At 45.7% G+C, this 26,990-nt stretch overlaps 1 protein-coding gene across 2 annotated transcripts in view; it reads left to right on the top strand.

The window, feature by feature from the left end:
* PPP6R2 (protein phosphatase 6 regulatory subunit 2) overlaps positions 1 to 26,990 on the top strand; it is a 744,860-nt gene that overhangs the window by 65,549 nt on the left and 652,321 nt on the right. For both annotated transcript variants that reach the window (XM_078677857.1, XM_078677853.1), the window contains exon 2: positions 24,938 to 25,062. The gene's annotated coding sequence lies outside the window, so the exon portion shown is untranslated. The remainder of the gene's footprint in view (positions 1 to 24,937; positions 25,063 to 26,990) is intronic.

The raw sequence follows: 26,990 nt of genomic DNA on the forward strand, positions 1-26,990 counted from the left end.
TGGAACTTGTAAACTCCACGACTGAGAACCTAGGAGTTGAAAACGATAATAATTCATTAAATCTATTCCCCTTAGGTATTACTTTTAGTTGTGAAGAGGTCATTAAGGCAATAAAAGCTAGCCCCCCTGGTAAAGCTCCTGGTCCGGACGGAGTACCAATAGACGTGTACAAAACTGAGATTGATCTCTGGGCCCCCATGGTAACAAATGTTTTAAATAATGCAAATTGTCATGGGTTTATATCGTCTTGGACGGACGCAATAGTTGTCCCAATTTTTAACAAGCATTTACAATGCAACGGTCTTGGCATTGCAAAAGTTAGAGCTATTAGCATTGTACATGACATGATTAATTTAACACGTGAATGTCGAAACATTTTTAGGCAATGAGCTGTCCTTAGCCCCAGGTGTATGGTATGTGGGAGAATGCACTGAACTGCCCGCAACACATATCATTAGTTTGTTTTTGTATTTTGTATTTTGTTCCTCGTGTATCACTATTGGTCCTTTTGTGAAGCGCTCCGACACTTTCGGGTAAAGTCCGCGCTATATAAAATTGTATAAATAAAGAACGAAGACGGAAATCTACGCACCCACCGGAAGTCAGGCAATGTCGCCTGTGACGGGGGCGGGGCCGCGCAGGACCGGAAGAGGAGGCATGCGTATCGCGGCCCGGGGCTCCTGTGAGCAGTGGAGAGCCCCGGGCCCGCCAGCAGGAGGTTAGGCGACTGTTGCGGGGCTCCCTTGACCAAGAGGGAGCCCCGTGAAAGGAGCTGGCAAGAGCTGCAGCGGCGGAGTCCCCCGAGATTGCCCCGGTAAGTTAAAAAGGGCTGGGGGGGGCTTGGTAACCTTGTATGTGTGTCTGTGTGCGGTGTGCGGGGGGGTGAGGGGGGCAGCACTCGTGTGTCTGTGTGCGTGCGCGTGTGTATGTGTGTGGGGGAGGCTGTATGTGCGTGCGTGCGTGCATGGGCGCTTGTGTGTGTGTCTGAGAGAATGCAGCGAGCGTTCGCGTGCTCGTTTGAAATCGCCTCCAAGGCGATGCGCACGGCCAGGAGTGTCTCCTGGAAAGGAGACACGGCCACCATAAGTTCTCGGCGGACACGCGCTTCCGCGCGTTCAGCCGAGCCCTAAAAAGGGAAACCGAAATGACCCCACCTGCTACCGGCAAATTTCGCTTCTTGATGCTCTTATGAAGGTAGCAGGTCGTATCATTTTAAACAGAATTCAAACATGGGCAGAAGAAGGAAACATCATTTCGAATTTACAGTATGGATTAAGAACGGGCAAAGGCACAATAGAGCAGGGATTGAACTTGGCCCTGGTTATTTCAAAATACACTAGGGCAAAAAAGGGAAACCTTTTTGTCACATTTGTGGACCTGAGCTCCGCCTTTGATTGTGTGGACCATATGAAATTATGGTCCACACTAACCGATATGGGCATAGATGATCAAATACTCTCATTCATAAAGGAACTATACAGGGGTGCAGGCGCTAGGGTACGCTATGGCAGACAGGGAGAGTGTTCAGATAAATTCCCTATTAGGAGGGGTGTGAGACAGGGGTGCATACTAGCACCCCTTCTCTTCACCCTATATATAAACTGCATAGGCGAACACCTTAAGGAGTCACAGTTTGATTATCCGACCATCTCAGGCACACCAGCGCCACTATTCTTATATGCTGATGATGCCGCTATTATGTCTAGAACTAGGGTTGGCCTACAAAGGACTGTCCTGAAATTCACCAACTTTGAGTGATAGAGGGCTTAAAGTTAACACCTCAAAAACTTACACTATGGCTTGTGGTGCTGGGACCAAGAAGGTATCTTGCCCAATTTTTCTTCATGCTCGGAGAATCGAGACTGCGGTCCAATTTTCCTACCTCGGAATTAATTTCGATAGGAGGGGAAACTGGAAAGCAGCCTTGAGTGCAAGAAACGTAGCTTTCTCCCGGGCAGTAGGCTCCCTGAAAAATTTTGCGGCAAAACTGGGGGGCAGACCCGTCGAAGAACTGATTCTGATTTATAAGGCTAAATGCATCTCCACAGCCTTATATGGATCAGGTCTTTGGGGGATTGAGAACGCCCAACTGATCCAACTAACTGAGAATCAGTTCCTCCGATACTTACTAGGGACCCCCAAGTCAACGCCCATTTACATTGCACATATTGAACTCGGCCTACCGTACATCCTAGATGCCATATAAATTGCACCTATACTTTTATGGCAAAAGGTATGGGTCTCCCCCGAAAAATCGCTAAATAGAGATTTGATCTCCGATTGCCTCACTCTTGATGGAGCTAGTAACATTAAATGGCTAGCTTACGTTAAGAACTTGTTTAATGAGATAGGTCACCCGGAATATTTTTTGAGACCAACCAGCTTGGAGCTGGTGGCTAGAAAATCATTGGCAAAAATGGCCCTAGACCACCCCGCTACCAAGAGGTGGGGCTTGGAAAAAGCTAAAATGTTAGTTTTAGATTACCAACAAATTACTAAGAATGAGGGGCTCCAACGGTATCTTATAACTCAACCAAGCTGTTATGCTCGTATGCTATTGACCCGTTTTAAGTTTGGTACTTTTTTCCGCTTGACCACTTTTCCAGATTGCAATAATTGGTCAAGGGAGAAACTAGTATGCCCATGTGATGATGTTTCTGTTCAATCAAATATTCATTGTATTTTATTTTGTAAATTTTATACTGTACCTAGTTTTTTTTTTTCTGAAACCCATTTTAAGGGCGTGGGGACATCGTACCTGTAGATTAGCTTTTATTAGGCTGCAACAGCTGGAAAATGACTCTGTTATCCATGCTGTATCCAGCTTTTTAAAACTAGTAATCAAGTTCAGAAATTCAATGTAAATAATGAAGAGAACTAATTTCTTTTTAGATTTTGTGGTTTTACTATAACAAATTTTTAACTTCTGATTGCTAGACTTGTAACATTTTTAATCAGTGTGTTAGGCACTTTTTATATATGCTTTCATGATTTCAGTTCTGAATATCGAATAAAGCTTTTTTTAAATTTGATTACCAGTGCCAAACCTTCGTCACACTTCTCAGACCACATCCCTGCCCAACTGGCGAAAAAGCTCAAACGTACCCTTGCCCCGCTCTTTACCAAGATTATAAATATCTCCTAAGAACCGGAGTCATGCCAGAGTGTCTCAAAATTGGTCAAGCCACACCGTTAATAAAAAAACGGGCTCTGACCCCGGCGATCTCAATAACTTCAGGCCGGTCTCCAATCTTCCGTTTTTAGTCAAAATCCTGGAAAGATGTGTTCTCCTATAACTCACCCAACTCATTGACAGCAACAACATCCTTGACCCTCACCAATTGGGCTTCAGAAAAGGTTGTAGCACAGAGACAGCGATTCTGAATGTCATAGATGATGATCACAAATCACTAGACACTGGCCGATGCTGTCTACTCATACTCCTAGACCTATCGGCAGCCTTCGACACGGTAGACCACACACTGCTCATCAATGTACTGCGAGAAAGGGTATGAGCAGAGTAGGTGGTCTTACACTGGTTTACTTCCTTTCTGCAAAACCGCACCAAAAGAATAAAAATGAACAACTGCACGTCCGCCCTACTCCCCGTAAGCGGTGGTGTACCACAAGGATCAGTTCTCTCCCCATCACTGTTCACTATATACATGGAGCACCTTACCAATATTCTCAACAAAGCCAACATCACCTTCCACCTATATGCTGATGACACCCCTGATCTACTTCGAAACTGCCTCCATTAATGATATTCAGAGTCTAAGCTCCACCTTAGAAGAAGTCCACAACTGGCTGGCCCTCAACCACCTGAAACTCAACCAAGATAAGATGGAAATCCTCATCTCCAACAAAGAGCAGACCCCCCACACCCCCCAAATCACAGAATGGCTAAAACCCATTGATGCCCTCAACTGCAGTCCCACCCTGGCAGACTCAGGTAATCTCTGGTAATCACTCTGGACCCAAACTTGGACATGGGTAAACATATCAAGAACAACGCTAAGAGCGCTTTTCCCAACCTAAAACTGCTCAACAAAATAAAATCCTTCATCCCTCCCAATTACCTCAAACGAGCTACTCAATCCCTGATATTGTCCAGAATGGACTACGGGAACGCAGCCCTCACAGGCACAGCAAAATCTCACTTAGCCCCCCTCAGAACAAATATAAATGCAGCAGCCAGGACTGTCACTGGAGTTAAGAAATATGAACACATCTCTCCTGCTCTCAGAGAACTTAAATGGCTCCCAATCGAAATGCACACCAGCTTTAGAACCGCCTGTCTCAACACACAAAGCCCTACATACTGGAAAACCGGCATACCTAGCCCCCAAACTCTTCAAAGCCGATCAGACAAGGAACCTCAGGAGTACCAACACGCTACTTCTCATGCCTCCAAAAACTCGCAAACAAAAAGCCTTATCACGCTCCTTCTTTGGAATTTTGACCACAATTTGGAACTCCATCCCAATCCATATCAGGACTAACCCATCCTTTCCAAAATTCAAAAGCCAGCTCAAAGACTTATTTCTCAACAGAACTCGTCCAAAAGGATAGCTGACTCTCAACAGGGAATCTCGCACATTGCATCATACAATCATCTCGATTAGAAGGACCCCACTTCACCTACCTCCTGTCTCACTCCTTTGTCACCTCTCACTGAACCGGATTCGTCACAAATCAATATGCTTATTATTATGACTTTGTATGTTTGAACTGGGTATTTACTGTTTTCTTTTTGTGTTGACTGCATTATGATACTTGATGTAAAGCGCTCTGATACCCTCGGGTCTTGCTCGCGCTATATAAAACTCTTAAATAAATATAAGAATACCTTCAGCAAGAGCAGCATTAATTGGTATTAAGTGTTCATGGTAATGTATTCTGTTGTAGATTATTGTGTGCCTTTTCACCAAAGGTTACATACCATTTCCATCCCTACTTCTTGTCCCTCATATTCTTATATTGTTTTCCAACTGTATCGTTTCCGTCATTCTTTTGAGAATTTCACCATCGCCATAAAATCATTTGTACATTTACCTTGCACCTTTTTCCTTATCCTTTTTTAGGTCTTGCCTACAGATCACTTTAGCTGTCTATTGCAAGACCTATTTTGTACAATCTGTTCTTTGAGTAGGCTTTGAGTCATCCCTTTTTAAAAAATTTTTTTTACACTGGTTTGTTTTTTTCTTCAGTATAATTTTCTTCTTATTCAATGGCTTTCCTTTCTCTTCTTGTTTGTCCCTCCCCTGAAGCGTAGCTGTTTACAGTGTTTCTGTTTGGATGAATTGTATTATTCCGCTGCTTACAGTCTGAGAGAAAAGTAAAAAAGTTGTTCCCAAACACCACACGGAAGTGCATATTTTTTCTCACTCTCCCTTGTTTTATTGTTTAATTTTACTCCACCCCATTTTTGTTGTGCGTGCTTCTCTGCACTTCCTCTGTAGCTTTGCCGTCTCGCTCCTCCATTAGTTTTCCTACCCTCTCCGGGCTCCTTACTAGGGCTACCCAACCTTCCCTCATGGTTTTCTCTTTTTTTGGCATGGCCCGTCAGCAGCATATTGCTACTGGGCTGCTCTCTCCTTTACTTTAGTGCTCCCATGCTTTTGTCTAAATTAATGTACCATTTGAAAAGGGCCATTGGCTGTTTTGGGATGGTAAATTTACACTTGAAATGAAAATGTCAGTTTGGTGTGTTATTACCACATATGTATCGTGATGCACCCACTGCCTCTACTCATAAAGACCAAACTCTTCCAAGATGACAACCAGGGATTCTACATATGATGGTTCCTAATGTGTTACCTTCACATGTGCCCTCAGGGCTTCATTTTAAAACAGGGCAAAATGTTTACTTTTTAATTCTTTAAAAAAAATACTTAGTGGGATTTTTGACTGTCCCCAAAATATTTCCAGACTAAAGTCCCAAATAGTAAATAAGCCTCCTTGTTTATTTTTTTTTAGAGAACCATATGCTATGTACAGATATAGCATCCTACATATTGATTGAGCAAAACATCAAATTAACCGCATGCGTGCGGCTGCTATTTTTGCGCTGTGCGGGTTTTTGTGAAAAGCCGCGTTACATGACGAGCTGAGCTCGTCATGAACATGCGAGCGGTGCAACTCATGACGAGCTCAGCTCGTCATGCGCATGGAAGGGGTTAACTCACATATATATGTCAGCGGTGATTATGTAGATATTACGGCTTAAAGAGGCGTCACACATTAAATACAGAAAAAAAGAAATGTGGTCACTGTCGTTGTTTTGGGGGACTCACTCTGTTCCATAGAAAGCAAGTATTGTAACAGGGGTTCCCAAATGTCACGGGGTCTAGAAGTAGAAGGCAGATCCTCCGCATATAGCACCAGATTATCACAGCAATAAATTAGGTCTTTAGGCCAAAGGGCGCTCTGGGGTTTTGCATTGCTGTCCCACGACACTGCCACTCGGCGTTTTGCAAAAAAACCTCCTTGTGTATTTTAGGAGAAATTGGCATTATCCCTAAATATTCTAGGGCTGGAGTTAAAATAGAAGTTGTGCCTTCCCAGTGTCCACAAAAACCTCTGCAGCCCTGAGGGTATACTGACTGTAAGAAACTGAAAAATTGTCTTTTACCAGTAGTTGTTATCATGAATGTCTTTATTTTTTAGGTATATATTTTTTATGATGCTAGCTTTAAAAATCCCAACGTTTTATTTTCTCGGCTGTGTGTGTTTGTGTGTGTGTCTGTCTCTCCACGCTCCGTGGTCATGGGTATCAAAGGCTACTGAGGGCCATAGGACCATTAACGTACTCCTGCCACCATCCATGATGTGTGCAAAACAGTTGGCAAATCTTGGCACAGCAAATTTTGTGCCAAAATAAAGTGCCACTTCTGCCCTTCTACTGGAAAGCACATGGTTTCCAGGGCACATCATTTAGGAATGATGTGTGGTAATTCTTAATCCTAGAAAGTCACGGTGTCACTCAGAGATAGGAAATGGTATCATGTTAACCTCTGATATAAGTCTATAGTAGCAAGGCCAAGGCCTGAAAAACTTGTCTGTATTCTGTGACTTCAAGTTGTTGACATGGACTTGGAATTTGTTCCTTTGTCTTGCACATGTTGTAACAGAGCAGAGTATAGCTCAAAGTAGAGATTGTAACTGAGGTAAGGGTTGCAGTGCCTGTACAAATGAGAGGCATCTTTCCTTCTACATCAGAACATGTTGGCCACTCTTAACAGGCTTCAGTAACCGAATTCAATTTCCATTTTGGATACTACATGTGAGGGAGGCTTTCATGGGAAAGTCCAAGCTTGGTTGAACACTTGGCCGTCCTTTGCATTCGTGGTCCGGCAGGCATTTGAACGACCTGTGCAAAGCAAAGCAGATGTGGTCTGTCTGCATTGTCATTTAGTAACCCGGCTGTTCCCAGTGTACACCTGGCCTCCCTGGCTAGTCTGCTGCGAAATGCTGTGTACCTGACATTCATGGCTTACCATAGTGTGGCATTTCATATGGAGTTATCCATTGGAGGCTTTGCTCTGTTGGTTAGTTTGTATGCAAGGCCGATGGAGCAGGCCCCACCCGGGATGTGAGGTGAGAAACTGAGAAGTGTCATCTTTAAATGTCTTTTGAACACCATTTCCCAAGAGTTTTATAGGTGTGTTAATATTCTGATTTTTATGAAGCATTTTGGGGCTGTTAGAATTATGGACGGGTAAGGCAAGTGTTTTTACACAAACGAACGTAGTTGCTTCCACTGAAAGGGGCATATGTGAATTGTTTTGCTGCGGCTAGTTTTTATTTGATACATTGGTATTGTTAGCTTAGCCGTGGCTGTGAGTGTTCTACACCTGTGCTATTACAGACTTCCTTCTAAATCTTGAAACTGCTGACTTTATTGTTCCCATAGAACCGAGCATCTGGGCACCCTGAGCCTCTGTCAGCTATGGAGATTTCCGCTGCCTTCAAAGTTATCCGAACAGCTGCTTTGCGCACGCTGGTTGTGTTGTCCACTCTTCCTTTTAACGGCGACCTTAGCCCGCGTTGAAAGCAGTTTCCTAACTGGTCCCACCCATGCTGTACAAGGCTTGAATGAGATGTTACTTTGTGATTCATTGTAGAAAAGGCTTGGCCGTTGGACAGGATTTCTGGTACCTACCTGAACACAAGTGCTGTCAAGGTTTTAAATTAAGGAAGGATGATACATTTAGGGGTGATTTCGAAAAGGAGGAAAGCCAAAGTAATACAACTAACTCTTCTTTACAACAGGAATGTGCAACATAATTATGGAGTGTCCAAAACCTTGTGAACTAGAATCCTGTGATTGTCACGGTTTGCCACTTCACTAGTAGGTGGGTGCCTCCGTTTTTCCTGTAGTGTATCCAAACAAATCCTACAATGAGAGCGTTTCCTCAAATAAGCCATAACCATCGGTTTTGCAAATGTCAACAGCTTTTAAAAAATTAAATATCCGATAAATTAAGATTAGCAATAGCATTGGTATGAATAATTTGAACTGAAAATGTTTCAATTCCGAAAATGTGACATTGTGAAAATATGAGATACTTCAAAGTTGTAAATTGTCTGTGAAGAAAGGTTTTCCTTAGTGTCTATCACTTCTGTTCTCTCCTTCACATCACTTTCCACAGCAATCTCACCCCCTGTGTTATAAATGCCGTCCGGCCCTGGGACAAGGAATTATACTTAGGAAAAAAGGGGTAAACGTGTTATTCCACATTGTGAAATTTAAAATAATCCAGTCATCCATGGATTATGCATACGAGTTTTTACAGTCATTGCTGAGAAAGAGAGCTTTGTTTTGCCCTGTGAAATTAGGAACATTAATATAGGGCCTAGTAGAGACAAATTTCAATATAATTTCTTAACGTCTGGCTTGACATAACAGCGGTTTGTTGCCTATTGGTACCAATTCTTTGTATAAAGTGGGTTTTGGTTCCCCTTTCTGTGGGTTACTTGCATTGCTGTTAATTAGGGACTACTTCCATTTTAAAAATACTAGTTTCAAAAGACATGACCTTCTTTTTTTCTTTTCTTCATAGATTCCTTGTATACAATACCCTTTATCAGTTTGTTTCAACACTGCGCAAGGTTTTTCTAAATGTTCGTGCGGGACTCAAATACAGCCCCAACTTGTTGTCTTCGAGAATGCTCATTTTACTCCACCCAGTGCTTAGCTGGCAGGTGCCACTCGACGAAGAAACCCTGAGTGCTATCATTCAGTGCGATAGTTGAACCTGTGACATTGGCCCATGCCCATCGCCCAGTGCTGGCGGAAGTGAGTGGATGCCCTGCTATTTGTCTGCGGGCTGTGCTCCTCTCCTTATAGCATATGTTCTGTTGATAGGCAGTCTCAGCTGCAGAGCTTGTGACGTCCCTGTTTGGGCATTCTCCCAAATGGGATTTCAAGGGTTAGCTGTTCCCCATGGCGTTTCTTTTACTTGTTCTACTTGAAGGAACTCCCATTCTAGAGTCTCTGCCTTCCAACCGATTATGGTACTTAAATTTCATATATCCTGTAAATATAAAATTACGCCATTAAAGTCGAACTCCTAAACCTAAAAGACACTGCCTGGCTGCTGATGGAATGATTGTTACAGCTGTTCTGAAGTCAACACAGGTTAAATAAATTATGATCTCATCCATGCTCAGCAGTGTTATGTGCTTTCAGTATACGAAAGTGGCAGTTAGTTACTGTGCACGAGCTATAAACCCTTCATAAACCGGGCAGCTGGGCGGGGAGCTGAAATGTAACTGTGTACATTAAGGAGTTTGGCTAAAAGCCAAATGTTACGTGCCTTGTATCACATGCTGTGGGTGTGTAAGAACCACCCTGTAACTTATGGACAGCTTGCACGTCTGTTCTCACAGCAGTGCCCTCACCACATGCCACTTCTGTGGGATTAATCTAAACCTCTCACCTTTAAAGTGTAATCTAGACCTGTTGCTACAAAACATTGAAATCCTTTAGTTTTATAATGTGTTACACTTAAGCTCCTGCCTTTGGGTGTAGTCACGCAGGCTACGTAGATTTAGTTTTGGCATACAAGCAGTGACTGAAATAGAGCTCCCACCCCATGGCATGCTACGTAATATTCTGTCATTCAGGCAGCCGACCATCCATTCTGTTTAATTGTTCAGAGTCTTTCTGTGTGCTTTTGCTTTGTTGTGTCTTATGGATGTTTTTTGGCTCTAGTGAGACGTCTATAATATTTACAATAGACGAGCACCACTGCAGCATTCAACACTGTTGTATTCCAACATTAAACTTCCTTACAGAAGCAGCACTTTATCAGATTAGTACCCCAAGAAATCAACTTTGCCTTCACCCTGCACACTACCATCTACACCAGGAGTATTAGTCTTCGGCCCAGGATGGCCGGATGCATACCAGATTTAAAGAATATCCTAAAAGATACATTTTGAACCATGTTTTGTTCGTTCCTTCAGACAGCTTTTGTCTGTCTTCTATTGAATATGCCATACTTAATATGGGCTTTAGTTCAGCCTGTTGATTATCGTTGGTTCGCTTTCTAATCACTCATTTGATGGCTTCTTATCAGGTGGCTTCATATCTTTGTCCCTCTTCTGGAGCATATTGCATTACCATCCTTTGTGATCGATGACTTCTATCCTTCCACAGCTGATCAAAGGGAACTACTTTATCTGAATGAGACATGTTAGTGATAGATTTCTTATGTTAGATTATCCCCAGGCTTCAGACTGGATCCGGAAAGTTTTGCTAGAAGTACCCCTGCGCGTCAGTAGGTGACGTTGTGCGGCTCAGCGTCTGTCGCTGGCATCGCATGCACCGAGATGGCATCACGGAGACTACTTGGCACCACCCATGCGCGCTGACGTCCGTTCTTTTATTTTTCCGCGCCAGTAAGCGCAGATACGTTTAGAGCACGTACCTTAGTCACTTTTTGTCTATCTTTTTTGGGACTGTTTGTCTCTTGTTGGTCTTCTCTGGCGCATAGGGATGCCTGGTTTTAAGTCCTGTGGAGCCTTACATCGCAATATGGCGGTGGCGGACCCCAACGACATCTGTCTCTACTGCCTGGCGCGCAACCACGACTCCCGGTCCTGTCTGGACTGTCGGGCCATTGCCCTGAAGGCCTTAAGGAAACGGCGCCAGAAGTTGCTTGAAGTTCGGCACTCGGTCTAGAGCCGTTCGCGGTCCAGGAGCCATTCTTGTGAACGCTTGTGGGGCCACCATCACCGCTCCTCGGACTCCAAGTCTTCACCCTCAGGGATTCGGGTAAGAGACGACACAAAAAGAAGTCGAAGAAGCGTTGTTGCACTCGGACTTCCCCCCCGTCGGTCCTCAGATACGGACAAGGGGGCAGGAGCCTGGGAGTCCCGCGACCTACCGCCTTACCTGGTCCGTCGGCGACTCCCGCACATGTGCAAGAGTTTCTTGCTGCCATGGACTGCCCGTTTAGGCCTCAGGCTCCCGCCGGTGCGCCTTTGCGCCCCGCGGTCCCGTGTCAGGATCCTGCTGGGCAGTCTACTCCACCGGCGGCTCCGGCCCTGGTGGTGCCGCAGGATCCTGCGCCGTCGGCTCCGGCACCAAGAGGTCCTACGCTACTGGCTCCAGCCCCAGCGCCGCCCTCTGGTCCGCCTGTGGCGCCGCAGTGGATGCCGTTGGTTCCGCCTCTGCCCCGGTTCCCGGACGTGTGTTCCTCTCCCGGTCCCTGCTCCGCCGCCGCGGTATGCACCGCTCACGGCGGAGACTGAGGACGACTGGGAAGGGTCCGAGGACCCTCTTGCTTGTCAGTGCAACTCCGAGCAGGATTGGGCAGACGAATTGGAAGAGGCCGGCGGCCTAGACGTCTCCTCTGACCCGGGGTTTGCCTCTCCCCCGTCCACTATGCAGGAAGGTACCTCGTATACGGTGGTGCTCCGTCGGGCAGCTGAGGTGCTTAACCTTGATCTCCTTACGGTGGCCCTGAAAACTAATCTCCTCACTGAAGTGCTCCAGTCGGTGTCCACTTCATCGGAGCCACTTCTGCCGTTTGACGCCCTCAGTGATGTCTTGCTGGGCACCTGGCCGCAGCCGGTCACAGGGGCGCCTGTGTATAAGAATGTCGCCAGGCGTCATCGCCCGGCGCCGGGTGATCCTGCCTTACTGACCACTCATCCTATGCCTTTCCCACGGCTCCGCCATATAAGGACTCTAAGAAGCTGGAGCAGTTCAGCAAGCGTTTTTTCTCGTCGGCCAGCTTGGGGCTGCGTTCGGTGAATACCGCAAGTCTATTGGGCTGCTATTCCCACGCGGTGTGCGATACCGTTGCTGAGGTGTTGCCTCAGTGTCCTGAAGAGGTCCAGGCTGTGCTGTTCCAGGCTGTGGCCGAGGGTAAGGACGCAGCTAAATTCGCGATTTTGTAGCTTGTATACCTCGGACTCTCTCAGTAGGGCAACTTCCACAACTGTGGCACTTCGTCATCGCGCCTGGTTGAGATCTACCGGGTTCTCCCCGCATGTCCAGAGCTCGCTCATGGACCTGCCCTTTGATGGCACTCGCCTGTTTGGTGATGAGGCCGACAGTGCGCTGGCGCATTTTAAGGACTCGAGCTGCAGCCAAGTCCTTAGGCCTTTCTGCCACGTCTACTTTTCACTCCTTTCGTGGCCAGGGAAGGGGCGCCCCTGCCCGCTCATTTAGTCACAAGCCTGCGCAGAACCAAACTCAGGGTGGGCGTGGGCACGGAGGCCGCCGTAGTGGCTCCGAGTGCTGGCGTGAGGGCCTGTCCACCTCCGCCCGAGACACTCGCCTCGAAGCCTTCCTAGTCTGAGCTTCGGGTTGCACCCCACGCCGGTGGGTGGCAGTATTCGTCATCGCCTTCCCCATTGGCCTTCTGTCACTTCTGACAGGTGGGTGCTGCAACTTGTCCGGAGAGGTTACTCCCTCCCCTTCAAGTCTACCGCCCCGGCCATGCCACTTCAGTTCCACCACATGTTGGGGGATCACTTTGCGCTTCTCCAGCAGGAAGTTATGGCCTTCTTGGCCGAGGGGGCCATTGAGCCCGTTCCTGGGCCAGAAGTCTGGCATGGTTGTTATTCCCACTACTTTCTGGTCCCTAAGAAGGACAAGGGGAGCTTGCGCCCCATCTTGGACCTCGGGAACGTTAATCGCTTCCTCCAGAAGGAGAAGTTCAAGATGTTGACTCTGGCTCAGGTCTTGGCTGCCCTTGACCCTGGGGACTGGATGATAGTGTTGGACTTGCAGGGCGCCTATTTTCACATCCTCGTCCTGCCGGCCCACCGGCGTTACCTGTGGTTCACGTTAGGCCAGGAGCATTTTCAGTTTGCCGTGCTCCCCTTCGGCCTTACCAGCGCCCCTCGGGTGTTTACGAAAGTGATGGCGGTGGTCACAGCTCAGCTGCGCAGGTCAGGGGTGTCAGTCTTCACCTACCTTGACGACTGGTAGTTGAAGGTGGGCTCGCCCCAGGCAGTTGTCACCCACCTCCAGACTACGGCCGACCTCCAGCATTTGCTGGGGTTTTCCATCAACGTGCCAAGTCGCACCTGTGCCCTTCTCAGACGCTCCCTTTCATCGGAGCGGTTTTGGATTAGACGCGGTTTCGGTTTTATCCTCCTGAGCAGCGAATCCGGGATATTCAGGCTATGATTACGATCTTTCGGCCTCTATCCCGGGTTTTGGTCAGGATGACCCTTCGTGCTCCTGGGCCTGACGGCCTCCTGCATCCTGCTAGTACAACATGCCAGATGGCATATGCGGGCTCTGCCGTGGGACCTGAAGTTCCAGTGGGCACAGCATCAGGGCAACCTGTCCGATCACATCCAGATCTCGGAGGGCGCTGCACGACAGTTGCAATGGTGGCTCACGAATCGCAATTGGGTCAATGGAGGAACCCTCTCCCTTCCCCAACCGGAGCGCACAGTGGTGACGGATGTGTCCCCCCTGGGATGGGGTGGCCACTTGGGAGAGGCGGAGATCAGAGGCCTCTGGTTTCCGGTGGAGTCCCGACTCCATATCAACCTTTTGGAGCTGCGGGCGATCCGACTTGCACTGAAGGCATTACTTCCCTCTGTCCGTGGAAGTGTGGTGCAGATGTTCATGAACACCACCACCCCCATGTGGTATTGCAACAAACAGGGCGGGGTGGGGTCCTGGACCCTATGTCAGGAGGCTCTGCGCCTCTGGACATGGCTGGAACATCAAGGCATTTCCTTGGTGGTTCAACACCTGCCAGGTTCTCTGAACACCTGGGCGGACGAACTCAGCCGCCGGTGCTTGAGGGATCAAGAATGGCATCTGAACTCGGACGTGGCACAAGGTCTCTTTCTGCAGTGGGGAGAGCCTTGGTTACATCTATTTTCCACCAAAGAGAAAGCGCAGTGTCATCAGTTCTGCGTGTTGGAATTTCCAAGGCGGCACTCACCAGGCAACGCTTTTCCTCGCGAGTGGAGTTGCGGTCTGTTGTATGCCTTTCCGCCTATACCACTTCTGCCCAGAATGCTGAAGAAGATTCAGCGCGACCGGGCCAAAGTCATTCTTGTGGCTCTGGATTGGGCATGAAGATACTGGTATCCCAAGTTACTCAGCATGGCGATTGATCCCCTGATCCGACTGCCTCTTCGGGAGGATCTTCTGTCGCAGCAGCAGGGGACTGTCCTCCACCCGAACCTGCCCAGCCTCCACCTCCATGCGTGGAGATTGAGCGGAGACAGCTGACAGCTTTCGATCTTCCTCCCGAAGTCTGTGATGTCATTTGGGCAGCCAGATGTCCCTCCACAAAAACGGTATACGCCTGCAGGTGGAACAAGTTTGTGGCATGGTGCACAGCGAAGGCTGTGGATCCCCTTTCTGCCCCTCTTTCGGAGGTCCTTTTGTTCCTTCTTTCTTTGGCCCAGCAGGGCTCTGCTCTGAGCACTATCAAAGGTTATCTTTCGGCCATCTCCGCCTTTCTACGGCTTCCAGATCAGCCTTTTCTGAAAGGCATTACGCACACGTTTCCTCCTGTGTCGTTCATCATGCCTCAATGGGACTTGAACCTTGTCTTGACATATCTGATGTGCGCTGCCTTCGAGCCCCTTCATAACTGTCCTTTGCGTCTTCTCACTCTCAAGAGGGCTATCCTGGTATCTATCACCTCTGCCAGAAGAGTGAGTGAGCGAGCTCCAGGCTCTTTCTTCTAAACCTCCTTTCCTTTCCGTTCATCCGGTTAAGGTGGTTCTTAGGAACCGTCCTTCTTTCTTGCCAAAGGTTGTCACGCCCTTCCACATCGGGCAGACCATCACTATGCCCACCTTCTTTCTGCCTCCGCATCCTTCCGAAGAGGGGCTCCACCGTCTGGACCCTAAACGTGTGCTCTCCTTCTACCTGAGCCGCACACATCCGGGTGGATGACCAGCTCTTTGTTGCCGACGTGGGCGCCAAAAGAGGTCGGGCCGTGCACAAACAGACCATTTCTCAGTGGGTCGTTCTCTGCATCAAGGCCTGTTTCTTGTTTGGTAAGGAGCCTTCTGTGGGGCTGCGTGCCCATTCCACAAGGGCAACTGCAGCAACTACTGCTTTAAGACGCGGCGTTCCCGTGCAGGACATTTGTCAGGCAGTGTAAAGTATTTATGCAGTACCAAGACTGTCATAAAGTCGAAATGCAACACAATAGAAATCCCAAACTGAATTAGAAGAATAGAGCAAAATTTATTAAGCAGAATGAAACCAAAATGATAAAAAGCATTACGGCGATCTAGAGATATGAATTTAAAAAGGTTTAAGTAGGAATAGCTCCAAGAACCCTAAAATGCCTATTGTAGACCAGGACCTAGGCACAATTTGAGTCTGGGTACGATGGAGCATGGGTCGAAGACACAACCAGGTCAAAGATTTTACTTTCTCACTTTAGTTTTTTGATTTCCAATCCACCCCAGAAATACACCCCTAAAGCCACCAAAACCCTGCGGGAGACACTTGGAGACTCACAGGGTGTCGATCAGAAGCCAAACAGCAGGGTGCAGTCCAAGTCCAGCTGTCACAGGTCAAGTGGGCAGTTGCAGCAAAAGGCTGCTTGTAGCCTGTTGCGTCTACGTAGCTTCCTTATGACCCTTGGAATCTTTGTCTTGAGTACAAGAGGAAGAGCAGGTCCAGTCTTCTAGTCTTGTCTCAGGTCTCAGACCGTAGAATCAGCCATCTTCTATTCTTCTGCCCATCCAGGGGTGTTCTGAAGTGGGTGCCTGGAGGTGCAACGTTTATGCCATGCACAAGCTAGTCGGTTGGAATAACTCCTGGGCATGCCATATCCAATGAAGTTAAAGTTCCTGTAGCCAACCCTACCCACTATGAGCATTTTCAAGGGGGCAGACGTCTTCAGCCACACCAAACGTAGGGTCTGAGGGTCCGTGGGGTTGTGTGTGTGTGGTGTTAGTGTGTGTAGCGTATTGTAGTAATCCTAGTATCCTTCACATCTAACACTAAAATCTAGTTTGGACCCGTCAAACCCCAGATGCTGAAGTCTGGCCTATTTCTTCCTTCACACTCCAAGATGGCCTTGTTCTTGACAACTAGGAGTCTCTCTTCCATTTCCTTGTCTTAATGGGCTCTTTAATTGTATTGCTGATTTTATCTCTACTGGAATGTACGGTTCATCCTGCTCCTTTTTTTTACTAGCTCTGCTATTCCTGTCAAAACTTCTCTTACTTGGTTTATTCTGTCTCATCTACGGCTAGCGTTGCACCGTGATTCCTTCACACTCCAAGATGGCCACTCTTCTGACAATCCGGAGTCTCTCCTCCATTTCCATATCCCCAATCACATGACCTAGTTTTTCCAAGTGCTTTAAATATGGCTTCCTCTCAGTTCAGTCATTGCTGTGACCGGCAACACTCATGTCGTTACAGACTGAAGACTGGAGACTGTAAGCGCGCTTGCCTTATTTCCTCGCCCTCATATCACAGGCTACGCTTCCAATCCTTATCCATCCCTCGACTTCCTTCCCACAGCATGGTTCCGGAACCCTACTTGAGACTGCATCCGCGGCTTGGTTTACTAAATTTACATTCTGGATCTTCCCTAACCGGTGAGCCTGGTCACCACACACACACTGTGGTTCTTCCGACTTGTTGGTCTCTCATCCCTAACCACCCCACTACTCCTTCCCTTTAGCACTGGCGCAAGAATCCCACTCACAGTCCGCACAAGCGGCTTGCTCCAACTTGAACTATTGTCACCTTGGAACCCTGCTACCCGGTAAGCGTGTTCTCCCTGCAAGCCACGGTTACTTTCAACCTATATACTTCCCTTTATTAATATAAATTCTACCCATTGTAGGTCTCAGCTTTCCGGTACGTCACCCCTCGTGCTTGCCCGAGACCTTTACTTATACTGTCCCACGCTGGTCACTCTCTATCTTGCCTTCAAAGGCAGCCTGGCCATTGACGCAGGGTAAACTGATCTCATCTTACCTCTCAGGTCCCCCGTGCAATAGCATGAATGCGCTTCTCTAACTTTTGGAAATTCTGTCATTTCCCTGTAACTGCCACATACCACACAGCTGCAAATAAGGCTATTTTCATCCCTTGAAAACACTCTTGCCAGATCTCGCTTCCATCCTGATCATCGGCATTCTTTTTTCCTTTTATCTGTCTCCTCGCATCACCGTTTCTAGAATTTTTCACTGCACGTTTATTTTCACGTGCTTGTTTCTAAATAGAGGAGCCTCACCCATATAAACCGGAAATCTCACTATAGGCAATCTCACGAGCAACTTGGCGTACGCCGAATTCCCCTTGTATGTAAATTAACTCCAAATTCCCTTTCTTTTTTCTTCCTTCAATTTCTCCCATGGTTCTAGCAATTAAGTCCTATGCAAACAGGCATGCTTATTAAAATGTCCTGAAGATGATCCCAGTATTTTCTTAGGGGATCAAAATGCCGTCGACACCAACATATACGCTTGTTTTAAATGTCCTAATTTTGGTGTAATGGAGTCTACTGTATATTCTGTTTGTTCTATGAGAGATGTACTGAAAACAAACATTTTCCCTTGCCTGAACCCCTCACTTTATGTTGTACTTATTTATTATTTAATTAAGAGTTTTATATAGCGCTAGCAAGACTCTAGGGTATCCGAGCGCTTTACATCCAGTATCATATTGCAGTCAACACAAAAAATAACAGTAAATACCCAGTTCAAACATAGAAAGTAATAATAAGCATATTGATTTGTTACGAATCCAGTTCAGGGAGGGGTGACAAATGAGTGAGACCGGAGGTAGGTAAAGTGGGGGCCTTCTAATCGAGATGATTGTATGTTGCAATTTGCGAGATTCCCTGTTGAGAGTCAGCTAACCGTTAGGACAAGTTTTTGAGCTGGCTTTTGAATTTTGAAAAAGATGGGTTAGTCCTGATATGGACTAGGATGGAGTTTCAAATTTGGGCGCGTTTCCAGATGGAGCGTGATAAGGCTTTTTGTTTGCGAGTTTTTGGAGGAATGAGAAGTAGTGTGTTGGTACCCCTGAGGTTCCTTGGCTTACCGGCTTTGAAGGGTTCGAAGGCTAGGTATGCCGGTTTACCAGTATGCAGGGCTTTGTGTGTGAGAGAGGTGGTTCTAAAGCTGGTGTGCATTTCGATTGGGAGACATTTAAGTTCTCTGAGAGCAGGCGCGATGTGCTCGTATTTCTTAACTCCAGTGATCATCCTGGCTGCTGCTTTTAGAGTTGTTCTGAGGGGGTCTAAGTGAAATGTTGCTGTCCCTGTGAGGGTTGCATTCCCGTAGTCCATTCTGGACAATACCAGGGATTGAGTAGCTCGTTTGAGGTCATTGGGAGGGATGAAGGGTTTTATTTTGTTGAGCAGTTTCAGATTGAGAAAAGCTCTTTGCGTTATTCTTGATGTTTTTACCCATTTCTAAGTTTGGGTCCAGATTGATTCCCAGAGATTTTACGGAGTCTGCCGGGGTGAGAATGCAATTGAGGGCATCAATGGTTTTTAGCCATTCTGTGATTTTGGGGGGTCTGCTCTTTGTTGGAGATTATGCTGATTTCCGTCTTATCTTGGTTGAGTTTCAGGTGGTTGAGGGCTAGCCAGTTTAGACTTCTTTTAGGGTAGTGTTTAGACTCTGAATATCGTTAATGGGGCCAGCTTCTAAGTAGATCTGGGTGTCGTCAGCATATAGGTGGAAGGGGATGTTGGCTATTTTGAGAATATTGGTGAGGGGTTCCATGTATATGTTGAACAGGGATGGGGAGAGAACTGATCCTTGTGGTACCCCCTGCTTATGGGGAGAAGGCTGGACGTGCAGTTGTTAATTTGTATTCTTTGGGTGCGGTTTTGCAGAAAGGAAGTAAACCACTGCCTGTACCCTTTCTTGCAGTACATTGATGAGCAGTGTGTGGTCTACCGTGTTGAAGGCTGCCGATAGGCCTAGGAGTACGAGTAGACAGCATCGGCCAGTGTCTAGGGATTTGTGATCATCATCTATGACATTCAGGATCGCTTTCTTAGTGCTACAACCTTTTCTGAAGCCCGATTGGTGAGTGTCAAGGATGTTGTTGCTGTCAATGAGTTGGGTGAGTTGTAGGAGAACACATCTTTCCAGGATTTGGGCTAAAAATATAAGATTGGAGACCGGTTTGAAGTTATTGATATCGTTTGGGTCAGAGCCAGTTTTTTTATTAACGGTGTGGCTTGACCAATTTTGAGACAGTCTGGCACGACTCCGGTTCTGAGTGAGCTATTTATAATCTTGGTCCAGAGCGGGGCAAGGGTAAGTTTGAGCTTTTTTGCCAGTTGGGAAGGGATGGAGTCTGAAGTGTGACGAGGGTTTGGCACTGGTAATCAATTTGGTGATTTCTGCTTCTGAGATGGGATCGAAAGATTTCCAGTAGTTGGAGGGGTCCCTGGGTGGGTTATGGTCCTCTTTGCAGGGGAGCTGACTTACGTTGTGTGATGGGCAGTAGTTGTTCAGGGAGAGCTCAATCTTGGTCATTTTCTCATTAAAGAAATTGGCAAAGTTCTTACACAGGACCTTGGAGGCCTTCACTGAGGATGTTGTCTAATGAGATTAAAGAGTTATTTGGGACGATTTTTGACGTTGTTTAGTGCCTCACAGAAGATTGTGGTTTTTTCCTTCTTGGTGTGTTTTTTATATTGCCTGCGTTCAGATTGGAGTAGGTCGAGGTGGGTTATGGTTGGGTTGTTTCGCCAGTCTTTCTGAGCTCTTCATTGTCTTCTTTCCGAGTTTAGGTCTGTGTTCAACCAAGATCTCGAAGGAATGGTCCTGATTTATTTATTTATTTTTTTGTTTCAAGGGGGCTATTTGGTCAAGAATGGAGGTCATTGTTGTATTGTAGTGCAAGGTAAGTTCAGTTGTCGACAGTTGGGAAGGAATGAGCTTAGCCTTTCTTTCAGGTCAGCAGGGGGAATCTTTCTTAGATTTCTCACCTATTGAGGGGGTTCCTGTGTACGGGGTAGGCGGTGGATCGGCTGGTTGAGGTGGAATAGAATGATATGGTGGTCTGACCAGTCAACAGGAAGGATGTGTTCTATGGTGATTGTATCTTCGTGTGCTATGGTGCCATCTAGAATTGAGCCCCTGTTGTGGGTTTGTTCGATGCAGTGTTGGGTAAGATTGTTGTTGCGTAGAAGTTTGTTCAGGGATTGGATCAGAGAGTTGCTTTAGTCATTCCAGTGTAGGTTGAGGTCACCTAGTATTATGTTGTTGGAGTCGGAGAGAGCAGTGGGTTATGAGGTCGGAAAAGTGTTCTCCGAATGACTAGGTGTTGCCTGGAGGATGGTAGAGGAGATGGCAGTATAGTGTTTTGTTTTCCCTAGTCTTAATGGTGGCGTTTAGATATTCGAATGGGTTACATTTGAAGGATTCCGTTACGAAGATGTTGCTCTTGTGGATGATAGCAACATCCCCGCCACAGTGGTTTGCTCTATCTTTATTGAAGACTGAGAACCCTGGTGGGACCAGCATGTCCATGATTGGGGAGGGGGACTCATTTAGCCAAGTTTCTGTAATGAACGTGATGTCAATGTCATTGGTGAGGATGATTTCTGCCAGTTCTGTTGCATACTTGGTGGCCGATTTACAGTTTGAGCATGCATTATGTTAAAAGGAAGGATCAGAATGCTTTGCTTTCTTGTTTCTCATAGACTTTTCAAGCATAACATTATTTGGCGTGGGTGAGGAGGCACGTAGTTGTCAGGAAGTTGAAATTCCTGGTGTAACAAACAATAGCAGAAATAACCGCAGGTCTGCCTGAGAAAAGTGGTCAGTGAAAATACAAGAGGGTAAGACTTTGAACACACTTTAAGTAAACAGTATTGTTTATCTACAAGCATGCCTGCAGGCCAGAAGTGCAAAAGTGCACACTGTAATACCACATCATGCACAGTTTTGTTTCGGCATAAAGGCATGCCTGCACCCAGCACAGTTTACCTAAGAAGTTCAAGTCTGCAACATACCACTAATTAATTTATGTGTTCTATACAGTGCTACAAGCCACTGACAACTAACTCAGTGTATGCAGTCAAGGAGAGAGGAACCCAGAAATTTGCTTTAGTGGGGCAGGAAAGAAATTCTAACCAAATAAGAGGTCTACATTTTTTTTTAAAAAAGCTCTATACACTGCGACCTAAACAGCAAAATCTTATGTTGGGGCACAAATGAAACCTAGCCTGTGAAGTAAGGTATATAGTTCAGAAATTCAGAAACGCAGAAAAAGCACATGGACATTGCAGGACTTGAAACATCATACAAATGTTACTAGATCTGCAGGTCTAGTAACTTGAATAATCTACTCGACCTAACTAATGTTCTTGACCTGTAAATTGGCCTCAAATTTTGTGAATCTAGGAAAATATATATATTGTTTTTTTACAGAGCCATTTTTTTCTTCATTATCGCACGTAAGAGCACCTTCAAATATGCGAGTTCAGCATTTCTGCTCTACAAACAACTTTTTATTTATTTATTAGACTCAACGTTTACTTGAGGTGTAATAAGAATTGAGCCCACATATAGGGTACACATAAGAACACAGTTTACCAGAATGGGGTTGCTGCACTACTTCTCTTGGACTGCTCATCTGCCTTTGACACAGTTGACCATGACTATAATACAAAGACTCTACAGACCGTTACATAGGGGACTGCTCTCGACTGGAGCACATCCTACCGTCACAACAGAGCGAATGTCATCCTAACCCCCCTTTTCTCTTCCAAACCGTACTTCACAAAAGCAGGGGTCCTTCAAAGCTCCATCATCTTAACCATGTTGTTTAACAATCCATATGAAGTCATGACCGGCACTGATCAATGAATTTCACCTCTCATGCTATAACTATGCAGATGAAACACACATACTCCTTAAACTGGAAAGCCCCAAAGACATTGGAAACTCACAAATTTTCAGTTGCCTTAGAGCAGTTGATGAGTGGATGACATGGAGCCATCTCAAACTGAACGCTTCCAAAACTGAAACACTCACATGTGGCGATTGGAAAAATTATGACCCACTTGCCGCTTGGCCGGACAATTTGGGAACACCACCTAAAGCATCTATGGTAGAAAGAAACCACAGAATTACCCTGGACTCTAAGCTATCAATGGATGCTGAAATGGACAAACGAACTAACAAGGTCTAGCTTCATTACTAAAAAAAACCTCTGCGACGCATCTTTCACCCATCTGGGATTTCCACACAACGTCCAGGCTACTGTCTCAACTCGATTACGCCAATAGCCTCTTCTATGGATCATCTTTAGCACTGTGAATAAAACTCTGCTGCCAGACTACTCTTACCTGTACAGCCACAAGCCCAGATTTCCCCTGCCTTGGAGGCCCTATATTCAGTACGGTTACCAGAAGAACTACATTCAAGCTGCTTTGTATCACCCACAAAGTGACACATGAACAGGACTGCTCTTCATCAGGAATAAAATCGCCAAATACGCTCAAAGGATTCTCCACTCTAGATTGTCACCTCACCTCAAAATCCTACCATACAAGAAAAAAAAACATAGGCGGCACATCCGTCTTTGTTCAAGCAGCCAAACAATGGAACTCTTTACCTCCAAATATAAGATCCATGGATGACTAACTAATCTTCAGAAGACTACTCAAGAGTTTGCTCTTCCCCACATAATCCTCATACTCAAAGATAAATATACAGCATATCTCGCTGTATATAGGCAGTTATTTGGATTATATATGTACCTAGATAGGTGGATTCCTTTGTATAAATGTGTATAATAATCATGTTAATAAATATATAGATATTAATTAGTTCTGCTTAACAAATAAACATTGCAAAAAACACAGTTGATGGACAGAATGTAGAACAATGCCATACATTCACCCCAGTACAAGGATCTGGGCCTAAATCCATCTTTTTTTTGCACTCCACACCACCCTGGGTTAGACACTGGCTATATGCAAATCAGCTCTGACCCTGTGCCTCATGGGAACAGTCCAGTCCGAACTACCAAGCCATGTCTTTCCCAGACCGGAATCAAGCATCCAAGGACCGGTTTCTGGCTATCAGCCTTCATCAGCCTGGATAGCTTGACTCCAGTGGTGTGGAGAGCCTGGGACTCATGTCTGAGCATACCCAGCCCACTCGGGGTGAAAATTGCAAAAATGATTCCGGTCTGGGAAAGACATGGCTTGGTAGTTCGGACTGGACTGTTCCCATGAGGCACAGGGTCAGAGCTGATTTGCATATAGCCAGTGTCTAACCCAGGGTGGTGTGGAGGGCAAAAAAACGATGGATTTAGGCCCAGATCCTTGTACTGGGGTGAATGTATGACATTGTTCTACATTCTGTCCATCAACTGTGTTTTTTGCAATTTCACCCCGAGTGGGCTGGGGATGCTCAGACGTGAGTCCCAGGCTCTCCACACCACTGGAGTCATGCTATCCAGGCTGATGAAGGCTGATAGCCAGAAACTGGTCCTTGGATGCTTGATTCCGGTCTGGGAAAGACATGGCTTGGTAGTTCGGACTGGACTGTTCCCATGAGGCACAGGGTCAGAGCTGATTTGCATATAGCCAGTGTCTAACCCAGGGTGGTGTGGAGGGCAAAAAACGATGGATTTAGGCCCAGATCCTTGTACTGGGGTGAATGTATGACATTGTTCTACATTCTGTCCATCAACTGTGTTTTTTGCAATAACAAATGAACATGACATGGTTAGGTTCTACGTTTAATATGTATATAGGTCACTGCATAAATAAGTAGATTTTATCATAACTATCCACCTACAATTGCTTCACTATTAAAGGAAAAAGTTTCCTTATAAAAACAAATAAATTAGCTTAAAGTTCAGCAACACCTGAAAGTCTTGGTTTATTATCTATAACTAAGATCTAGATACATTACCTTACCCATACATATATACCTTCCATGTACTGTGCATCTTCAAATGTATTATTTTGCTCCTATGTCAGCATCTCCAATGAACTACCCTATACCGTTCTCAATATATACTGTCTTTCTTGCTAAAGTTGGATACAGGCTTGTGTCCCACTTAAAACTGCTTCTTGTTTATTCTTTGTAAATATTGAATTGATTGCACATTAAATATCTGTCCAGCTGGACAGATGTCTACAATATAGCACTGATTGAGTCTATATTTATTATCTTTCAACTATTTTTCAGTATCGCCTGCTCTAGGAGGACCTTTAGCCATCGGTCTTCACTTTCCAAGCACTACACTCGTGCTTGTGGAGGCATCCACCTTGTGGGAGCGAGCAGCGGCGCGCCACAAGCACGAGTGCGTAAAGGCATTTTTGTTGCTGAACAAAAAATATTCACTTGTTCAATTGCGCGACGTTTGAAGCAGTTTCACTTCAGCACTCTGGTGGAAATATGCCTAATATGCTTACAAGCGTGAACCAAACACCATGTTACATTATTGTCCTTCCTTTATTTCAATGCAGAGGGACGACGTTTTCACCTTCCGTTCAAATCACTTTCTACTGCGACCGTGCCCATCTGCAAACTCTGCTGAGGTGCCTGTGAAACTCCTGCTGCCACCTGTAGCATAACTGCCAGCATTTCACAGGTAAGTAACTATACCAGCCGATGAAGATCAACTGAATGGAGACCCCTGCCTTTGTTTCCAGGAGCTGACATTGCATCCTTGTTTTGTTTACTCTACTTGCCATTTCCCATACACTGTGCTAAGATAACATTACGAAACTAGTCATCGCTGCGGTTGTAGTGCTACACATTTCTTGTTAAGCCCATTACCGTTTTACTAGTATTGATGTTAACTAGTTTCATAAGTGTGCCTGATTTATCCATTGAGTTGTGTCCAATAGAACCTCTTTGTTTACCTACACTCAGTGGTTGTGAAAGTGTAGAATAACTAAGTTGAATGACACCGCTAATATTTCCTGAAAGTTCCATTTCAGTCTTTTCCAATCACATATTACTAGCATTATTGTAAATTATACCACTTGATGAATCATATCCTGTACTTAGTTGATAGGACAAGTGGTACAGCTATTTGCCGTTAATTTCCAACAAGCAAAACCTGTATTCTATTTTGTTCACCTTCCTGGTTTGAGAACTCTAACTTGCTAAACATCGGAATTGTGTGACTGCAGGAAAATACCTCTTGTGAAAGTAAAAGGAGGCCTGTGTTGAGTCGTGCCCAGCAGTCTCCATTTCAATATTAGTTACTGCTTGCCCCTTAAACAATTGTACCATTTTTCACGTCCATATGGCAAAAGGAGCAGTGCGTATTTTGTAATTGCATTGTCCTTATGCAGGAGAACTATGCTGGCCTTTGGTGAGTGCAAAAGGTTGCAGAGCTTAGTGTCGAACTATGTTGTACCCTCTGATTTGACACCAATCTGCAGTTCTTGTTGCAGTATTTCACATTTACCGTTGGTTCATTCTGCACGTTCTGAAAGTCTGTTACCCATTTTCAGCATTTTTGTTGCATATCGTCATACAGCCCTTTCCCTTTAACATAAGCTGTAAGCATTAGAATGTGTATGAAAACATCTATTATCAGTGATACCGCTGTGACTTTCTAGTCAGATCTTACTTAAACTTGAGATAACACCCCAGTAGCTGTATCACGTTTACCCATTTGTCACTTCTCTGTCAGAAAAAAAAGTTGAGTTTTTTCAATGGCAACAAAGACCAGAAATGCATATACCCTTGGCCTATGTCTCTTCATTCTTGACTATATCCAAATGGCATCTATTTTATCTCGAAATAATGTTCACTTGGCTTGGAACATTTGCTCTGATTCCCCTCGCTGATGTAGTGGCTTCACTCAACTGCAACTTGTTTGAAGCTGCTTATGCATTGTACCCTAACTGTTGTGGAGAAAAAGCAAACATCTACAGCAGATAGGCACAGCGTAACTCTACAGAGTGCATCTTTGTGCTCCCCCACCTCAGAAATATGAAAGCACTTCTCCTTAATTCCTTTTTATTTTTTGCATTATGTAGCGCGAATGAAGGTATCAAAGCACTTTACATACGTAGTAGTTCCATTACAGAAATCTGCCCGGTGGGTGATAATGTGCTGCATGGCTAAACACTTATAAGGTCCCCAAGGCGAGACCTGTTTGCTAAGCAAATGCTAGTTTGTCTGGGGACCTCTGTCTTTAGAAAGAAGTCTGGTAAGGCAAAAGGCGAGTTTTCAGGCAACCAGACCGTGGATGCACACAAATTGTCTTGAATCCTGTTCTCACCCTTTGAAGTGTGCCTTAAGTGTTCTATGCAAAACCCCAGCAGACCTATCGGACAGGATTTGACACTGTAATGTCAAAAAGGAAACTCTCTGTGATTGGAGCCTACCTGGGTGGGATGGACGACATAAGGGCCCTACTCATTTGTCAGCTTAGATTTACCTGTGACGGGGGCCGCCTCTTTGAAGTTAATACAGTTCATGGGCCCAGCAGAATAGATCATCCTCTAAAGGGAACTACAATCCCTTCTCACAACCAGTCCTTTGTTCTCTGCTCTAGGA

This window comes from Lissotriton helveticus, chromosome 1_1, assembly GCF_964261635.1.
Source record: "Lissotriton helveticus chromosome 1_1, aLisHel1.1, whole genome shotgun sequence".
Lineage (NCBI taxonomy): Eukaryota > Metazoa > Chordata > Amphibia > Caudata > Salamandridae > Lissotriton > Lissotriton helveticus.